This window comes from Carcharhinus amblyrhynchos, chromosome 4 (genome assembly GCF_965287045.1).
Source record: "Carcharhinus amblyrhynchos chromosome 4, sCarAmb.v2.hapA, whole genome shotgun sequence".
Classification (NCBI taxonomy): Eukaryota; Metazoa; Chordata; class Chondrichthyes; order Carcharhiniformes; family Carcharhinidae; genus Carcharhinus; species Carcharhinus amblyrhynchos.
The window spans coordinates 124996017-125005060 of NC_137327.1; the positions used below are offsets into that span (position 1 = coordinate 124996017).

A 9044-nucleotide genomic window follows, 5' to 3' on the forward strand; every position below is an offset into this window, starting at 1 on the left:
TTATATCAGATACTTCAAATCCTTTCCCAAGTTGTAATCAGATACTTGCATAAATGCACAAAAGTGAGACATTTTTATTAGGTGAGAATAAAAAAATCCAGAACCATAAACAAATGCTGAATAAAAGGTTTCTGATCACTGAGTTACTGCCTTTCTCAACTGTAGCTTTGCAGACAGTTTACACTCATGTGCTTTGTCTCGCACTGTTATCTTTGGCCCATTCAAGCACCTCCTTGAAGGAAGCCAAATGTTATCTGCACAGAAGTAGAAAGATGTCATCAATCAAGGTTAATTCTCATACAATCTCTGCCATGGCAACCATTGGGTGTCTTTGATGGCAGGACTGCAGCTCAATTGGGAATGTGCTTACCTCTGAGTCACAAGCTTCCAGGTTCATACTCCCACACTAGAGCTTGTGCACAAGGGCTGACATTTCATTGCAGTACTGGCAGAGTGCAGGACTGTCGATGATGCTACCATTTGGATGATATGTTATGCTAAAGCCTGTTATATATTGTTGTATTTTCTGTAAACATCTGTAAAGAGCTAGGAACTGATTGTTGCATGTAAGTGTGTCAGGGGGCCACGTTTCACAGCTGCACTAGAGACCAGTGCGATGTGTAACAGTTCCTTTTTTGTGTACGCTTCTCGGCCTTTTGGCTAAGATCAAGTGGAGTATCTGTTCTTATCAGTTTCTCGGTCTTTTGCTAAGATCAAGTGTAGTATTGACATGCTGTACTTGGTTGAAGTCATTAGGTTACATTTTAGCTTCATTTGAAGCAATTTTTTAAAGCAGCATCTCGGTCTTTTAGCTAAGATGCAAATTAGATCAAGCCTTGGAGGAGGAGCTATACCTACTCCAATCAGCTTGGATCATGTAGAGCAAGCCCAAGACAGGAAGTGAGAGCCCTGTCTTGTCAGCTTGGATCGGGAATGTCTCAACTCGTTGGGACTCTGAATTGGATTTGATTTGTTTGGATTGAATTGGAGTAAAGGATAAAAAAAAAGTTCAATTTTTGTGTACAAGGCGGCATGGCAAGTTGAAAAAAATGTTCTTGTGGGAATATGGGGGGCGCAATTCTCCCCACCCGCTGTGCTGCTCGAGTAGTGCAGTAGGCTGGGAGAGATCAGAGGGAGGCCTGTAGCCAGAGTGGCGACTGGTGTCCGGCAGACCGTGTGTCTCCCAGGCAATGTTTGTTAATTTAACCAACCAGAAATTGATGCTCACTTGCCTGATTGGTTCAAGCTGGGTGGATTCGGAGCTGAAGTAAACAGACACGTCAGTGGCAACTAGAAGCTGAGTTGAAAGCAAGAGTGCAGACATTTTGTGATTTTTTTTGTATTAGTTCATGGGATATGGGCATCACTTTCAGAGCTGGCATTTTTTGTCCATCCATGATGGTTCTTGAGAACAGTCAATTGTTAACCACATTGTTGTAGGTTTGGAGTCACATGTAGGCCAGACCAGGTAAGGGTGACAGATTTCCTTCCCTAAAGAACATTAGTGAACAAGACGGGGTTTTACAATTGATGATGATTTCCCGTCACCATTAAGACTACCTTTCAATTCCAGATTTTTAAAATATAATTGAAAAACAATTACCTTCCATGGTGGGACCTGAAACTCTCTTCCGAACATTAATCTGGGCCTTTGGATTACTTGCTCAATGACATCACCACTATCCCACCATCTCCCTCTGGTACATCAACCTGTTGCACACTTGGAAACATGGTTAATCTCGACATTGCTCCGAGTTATAGCAAACATACAACAGCTGCAATGGTCTTCACTTCAACCATTCTGTCATAAAATGTTTGATACTCCAACAATTCCCTGCGTAAAAGAAATTCGCCAATATTTGTCTCCTCCAGCTTCCTAGGGGCTGTAGTTACTGAGTCCCAAGCCAGTAGGACTAGGCTTAATAAGTAGAATCAGAGATTATAAGACATTGGTAGTGCTGAACCTATACAAGTCATTGGTTAGGCTGAAGTCAGAATACTGTGTACAATTTTCACCATCTTACTTTGGAAAGAAAGTTGAGAGAGAAGGCAAAAGTGATTCTCTGAAGAATGAGAAGCTTTAACTATGAGGGGAGGTGGGAAACTGGGACTTTTTGGAGATAGAGATAGTTTAAACAATTTGTATTTGTTTCTGGGTATTAGGAATATGGTGTAAGTTTAAACATAATTGTATTTCTGTCTTTGTGTGCAAAGAAAGGGTTAAAACTTCAGTTGAGCTTCATGTTAAACACAGGTGCCAGCAAGTCAATGGCTTCTTGTTTCGCTTTCAAGTTTGTCTGCATTGCAATTTAGGGTTTACAATGTAAAGCAATTGCAGGGTAAATAAAAACAAACAAATCTGTTGCTTAGCAACCATGGGCTTACACTGGAAAGCAAAGTAACTCGTTTTCTGTCTAGAACCAGGTAACTTAGAAACAAGAAGCTTTCCACATAAACTGTTAGTACAGTCAAGACAATACAAAGGGGCAGAAAGCAAGCTCTAGAAGCTAAATAGAACAATACAACTATACAAAAGTTATAGTACAGAAGGACACCATTTAGCCCATCTTATCTATGAGAGCCCAAAGATGGCCAGGTACCCTTACTTATCCAAACTTCCTTCACTGGGCTCATAGCCCTGTAGTTTACAGCACTTAAGATGCAGATTCAGGTTCTTTTTTAAAGAACAGAAAGTTCTAGAAATCAGTCAATAAAAACAGGAAAACCCCAGGAAGATTGGAGTCATAGGAACAAAGAATTAGAATTTGAACATGCCACTGTTATTTGAACTCAGGAGCAATTTAAATTTCAATTATGTCCATATGAGACTTTAACCATTTCAGCAACAGGAGACAGTTTGGTGAAGTAGCTAACAAAATCTTTTAAGTTGCAAATTTATACAAGGCCGGACTTTACTAGCATATAGGGCCTTTGATTTCCAGTTCAGACTTGGTGCAAGTTGATGCAGATGGCTCCCAGTTAAGAACAGAACTGCCAGGCTTAGGCCTGGAGACATCAGCTAACAAGGGCCAGGCATCCGAGGTGGTCCTAAGGTTGGTGCCACCTTAATACAGCTAGTGAAGCAATGGTTTTCTGTTGGCTTGGCCAGATACCTGAGACTTGGTCGGAATTTTACTGGCCTACCCGCCACGGGAATCGGAGCAGACAAGGGGCAAACAATGGAAAGGCTCATTGACCTGAGGCAGGATTTTATAGTTTCGGGGTGAGTGAGGCTCTAAAATCCCACCATTTGTATGGAAGCTTGAATGCACATCGTGTTCCAGGACAGAAGAATACTGAAAAGAAAGGTTGAAATCCTGGATGTGGATCCTTGCTGAAGACATCCAAGAGAAAACATTGCGTGGAAGAAGGTTCCATTCATGTCCTTCAAGAGCGGAACTTAGAAACCCTCATGTAGAAGTCAGAATTCCAGTGAGATCAGTTGGCCCTCAATATAACACACACCTGGAGGGATTTGATGAGAAATCCATAGAAATTGTCTTGAGTGACATCTACTATTTGGCTTCAGAGTGTGGTGTGTCTGACCACATTTCATCTATTGGTTTACAAGGACTGTGTACTGACTGAGAATATCAGAGTGTAAGAAAATTGTGTAACTTGTTGTGTCCTTATGAGTCTGGAGTGAAAGAGTTGTGTATTATAGTTGTCCTTTTCTTGTTTAGTAAGTGTTTCATTTTTTTTGTTAAGTTAATCAGCATCCCTGTGACTTATTCAATCACATTCTCTCAAACAATAAATAAAAATGATCAAATACTGAGCCAGGGTTTTGCTCTGGGACCTGATTGCCCTATAGTAACATCAGCTGGGATTGTAATGCTATTATTTGATTTGATCTAAATGCATTTGATTTTGATATTAGGCTGTCCGTTGGTACCTACGGTTAGGCAATGGTGTTTGTGATGGAGAGAATGGAAGAAGCAATTTAAAATGAGATGCAAAAAACAGAGAGAATGGAAGAAGCAATTTAAAATGAGATGCTGCCTCACAGCACCAGAGACCCAGATTCAATTCCAACTTCGGGTGATTGTCTGTGTATGTTTCCTCTGGGTGCGCCGGTTTCCTCCCACAGTCCAAAATGCACAAGTTATGTTGATTGGCCATGCAAGTTAGATGAATTGGCCATGCTAAATTTTCCTTCAGGGCACCATAGCAGGTGTCAGGGTGTGGCGACTAGGGGATTTTCACAGTAACTTCATTGTAGTGTGAATGTAAACCTACCTGTGACACTAATAAATAGACATTAAAAACTTTTAATTTATCCCTTAGTGTCAGTGGATCAGCAGAGTAAATACATGGGGCTACGGGGATAAGGCTTGGGTGGGATGGTGGTCAGATGGCCCCCTTCTACATTGTAGGGATTCTATACAAACTGAGCAAGAGTAGATTGTCCGGAACTACTGAAGTTTTTACTGGGTTTTGTTGACGTACAAGAAATATGGATTTTCATAATGTGAAATAGTGGGATGTACACTTGTAGTATCTAATGCACAAAGAGCATTAAATAATGAAGAGATTTGTTACATTTCTGCTCTGCCTGCTGTTTCATGTCAAGTCTAATCAGTTTTACAGAAATCCAGTGTTCTAATGATCATTAAAAAATTTTAATGAGTAAAAGATGACATTAAGGTCTGAAAGTTTAATTAAAGAAAGGGGATGAGATGAAGGCAGTAATTTAAGTTTGATATTCTGTCATTAGAATTTAAAAATAACGGGGCTTATTGCAAATATCAATGTTCAGTGGAAATTTGATGTGTGTAAACCGAAGGAGAATATTTTAAATTTATTTGGAAGTCTGAAATTTATTCCAAACTTATTCTGGGATGTTGAAGTAACAGAGGCTTGATGAGAGAATGCATTTGATGTTGTGTATATGGACTTTCAAAATGTGTCTGATGAAGTAGCACATGATTGTAACAGAATTGTAGCCCAGGGAATTAAATTCACTGTGATAGCATGGATATAAATCTGACTAAGTGTTGGAAAACAGAAAGTAGTGTCAAATGTTTGTTTTTCAGACTGCAGTAAAATATGCAGTGTTGCTCCCAAGGGTTTGTAATTAGAATCACTGCTCTTTCTGATATATATTAATGATGTGGCCTTTGATAAAAAAAACAGTTGACACTAAACTTGGAAATTTAAACAAGAAGAATAATAACAGACTTTAGTAATGAAAGGGAATTGATTAGCTCAGTTGGCTGGACACCTAGTTCTTGATGCAGAGCGGCGCCAACAGCGTGGGTTCATATTCCCGTACGGCTGAGGTTATTCACAAAGTTCCTTCCTTCTCAACCTTGTCCCTTGTCTGGGGCGTCATGACCCTCAGATTAAATCACCACCAGCCTATGGCCGCCTGAGACTTTGGGCAGGATTTTCCGGCTGCGCTTGCCCCAGGACTGGAAAATCCCAGCAGACTTTTGCATGGTCCTATCCTGCCTGTTATAACTTCTGCCTTTATCTTTCAGAAATAAGGCAGGTGAAATTTTACATGGAGAAGTTCAAAGTGCAAAATTCCAGTCTGAAGAATAGGGAGAGGCGATATAAACCAAATGGCACAATTGTAAAAGCAAAATACTGAGGATGCTGGAATCTGAAACAAAAACAGAAAATGCTGAAAAATCTCAGCAGGCCTGACAGCATCTGTGGGGAGAGAGAATGGAGCCAACATTTCGAGTTTAGATGACCCTTCATCATTGCTAAAAGGAAAGAAAATCAGCAGAGATTTATACTAATGGTTTGTGGGGGAGGAAAAGAGAAGTGGGATTGGGCGAAAGGATTGTAAATGAGGATTTAGAAGGCTAAGTGTTTATTAAGTGATCAGAATGTGAGAATGATAGAACAGACGTTCAGGTTTTTAAAGGACTGCCTGAGGAATATGGCAGTTCCAATTCCACAACCCCCACCCCAGCAGTATCAATCTCTGCTGATTCTCTTTGATCTTAGAACATAGAACATAGAACCCTACAGTGCAGAAAGAGTCCCTTCGGCCCATCGAGTCTGCACCGTACACAATCCCAACCAGGCCCTACTCCCATATCCCTACATATTATACCCACTAATCCCTCTAACCTCCACTACCCTGGGCACTAAGGGGCAATTTCTTAGCATAGCCAATCAACCTAACCTGCACATCTTTGGACTGTGGGAGGAAACTGGAGTACCCGGAGGAAACCCGGGACACGAGAAGAATGTGCAAACTCCACAAAGACAGTGACCCTCTGATGGGTTAGCTCTGATGGAGGGTCATCTCGACTCAAAATGTTGGCTCTATTCTCTCCCCACAGATGCTGTCAAACCTGCTGAGATTTTCCAGCATTTTCTGTTTTTGGAACAATTATAAATGCAGGGACAGAGATGCGTGGAGGTGGAGGCACCACAACTGTTCTGACCATCCCAGTCCCAGCTTTCCATCCTCAAGGATGGATACTCAGTCAAGGAGTACCCACTGAGGACATGGTTCCTGTACCTCCTACAAAGAAAACCTGCACAATGTGTAAGATGCAGAGGAGAGTTTGTTATGATCTTAGTTGAAGTTACTATTGGACGAGAAGTTTCCAGGTTGGAATGCTGGTTCAGAAGACTATAATTATATTCTTTTTTTTAGAAAATGTGGATGAACAGAGTCACAGGACTGCCAAATATGTTTTACCAACTGCAAAACATATTTATTAAACATGAAAAGTTTGACTATAACACAGCACTTCTTCACTCCCACTTATCTTCACAAATATACACAGATTTTAAGGGTAATGTAAATTACTGTAATGACTCAGGAAGCTCAACTGGGAGTGAACACAGTGTATTACAGAACACAGGGAACATAAAGCCTCTAAACTACACACCCACACCCCACAACTGACCACCCCCTTCCCCCAAAAGGTGATAGTGAGCCTCGCCGCTGGCCCCAAGCTGCAATTCTGTTCATCCCCAGCATTCTTCCTGGTGCCCTTCAAGCACTGGATTGCTCGAGAATTAATGGCCATCTAAATGTTCAGCTCTCACAGCCCCTCAGAGATGACAACGCCAGGTTCATGCTTACTTTAAAAGTTTATTTATTAGTGTCATATGTAGACTTACTTTAACGCGACAGTGAAGTTGCTGTGAAAATCCTCAAGTCGCCACACTCCGGCACCTGTTCAGGTACACTGAGGGAGAATTTAGCACGGCCAGTGCACGTAACCAGCACGTTTTTCGGACTATGGGAGGAAACCGGAGCACCCAGAGGAAACTCACACAGACATGGGGAGATCATGCGGACTCTGCATAGACAGTGACCCAAGCCGGGAATAGAACCCAGGTCCCTAACGCTTTGAGGCAGCAGTGCTAACTACTGTGCCACCGTTCTGCCCTTATGTAGACCCGGTGTAAATAGTGGCAACATGATGTCACACCGGCGCCAGCTGAATATTCGGTACAACTTCAATATCTGGCATGAGTGCTCGGCAATGATAAGCTGATGCATTCAAATTAGGTTCCTGCCCTTCCCTGGCACGTTCCACATCTCTCCGCTGGTGAAGTTCATTCAAAGTTGGAAACCACAATCTTGCTGCCAGAATCACGTTTTTCCAAACGCCCCAGATTTGGGTCTGTGCTGCCACTCCCACGGATGGAGAGAGTGGGCTCAAATTCCGCCCACAGATTACTTTAGACTCCCTCTGCTTCCTGACAAGGTACGCTACAAAATGACACTTACTTCAGTGACCGCCAAATGGCTCATTTCTCCTTATGCTGCTGTAAGGCTGTTGAGGAAGAGCGGCTCAGGGATCCTGGGCAAAAACAAATTAATGCAGATTCTAGAATCTGAAACCAAAAGAGAAAACACTGGAAAATCTCAACCGGTCTGGCAGCATCTGTCAGGAGAGAAAAGAGCTGATGTTTTGAAACTTCAGCTCTTTTCTCTCCTGACAGATGCTACCAGACCTGCTGAGATTTTCCAGCATTTTCTCTTTTGGTTTCAGGGTTCCTGGAATTTGGGTGTTCTCAGTTTGGGGTCAAGTCAGTTAGGAGTATTATATTCACTGGAGTTCAAAAAATGAGGCGGAGGTTCTTACAGAAACCTATGAAATTCTAACAGAACTAGGCAGGATAGCTAGAGGAAGGATGCCCCCAATTGTGGATGAGTCCAGAACCAGGAAATACTGTCAAAGGACTGAGTTGAGGAGAAATTTCTTCACCCAGATAGTGGTGAACTTGTGGAATTCGCTATCACAGAAAACATTGTATGTTTCAAAGAGTTAGCTCTTGGGGCTAAAGGGATTAAAGAAGATGGAGGGGAAACAGGTACAGATTAATGAGTTGGATGATCAGTCATGATCATTATAAATGGTATGTTATGGTACAGATCAAAAACTCCAAGCTATACTATGAAGTCAGATCAGACCCCAAAAATTTGCTATTTTGGCATTAGTTTAAATTTTAAGGTTTAATATTGGTGTCAGAAGTAAGCTTATGTTAACATTGCATTGAAGTTACTGTGAAAATCCCCTAGTTGCCACATTTCGGAGCCTGAAAGGATACACTATGGAAAAATTTAAAATGGCCATTACGTCTAACCAGCATACCTTTCTGACATGTGGGAGGAGTGATGTGGGGATGCTGGCGTTGGACTGGGGTAAGCAAGGTAAGAAGTCTCACCACACCAGGTTAAAATCCAACAGGTTTATTTGGTAGCACAAGCCACAAGCTTTCAGAATGCTGCTCCTTTACCAGGTGAGTGTGAATTCTGTTCACAAACACGGCATATAGAGACACAAACTCTATTTACAAAAATATTGGTTGGAATGTGAGTACTTACAGATAATCAATTTTTAAAGGTACAGACAATGTGAGTGGAGATAGGTTAAGCACAGGTTAAAGAGATGTGGGAGGAGATCAGAGCTAGTGGGGGATACCCATGCAGACACGGGAAGAACATGCAGACTCCACATAGACAATGACTTAACCCAGGTTCCTGACACTGTGAGAGAGCAGGGCTAATCACTGTGCCGCCCTCAATATGCGGATAGGGTGTATCATTCCAGGCATGA

General features: G+C 41.9%; 1 non-coding gene across 1 annotated transcript; it reads left to right on the forward strand.

The window, feature by feature from the left end:
• The first annotated feature begins 640 nt into the window (after positions 1 to 640).
• LOC145342777 (U2 spliceosomal RNA) lies at positions 641 to 839 on the forward strand. The gene has a single exon (XR_013886628.1). It is a non-coding gene; the product is annotated as a U2 spliceosomal RNA (small nuclear RNA).
• The last annotated feature ends 8205 nt before the right edge of the window (positions 840 to 9044 follow it).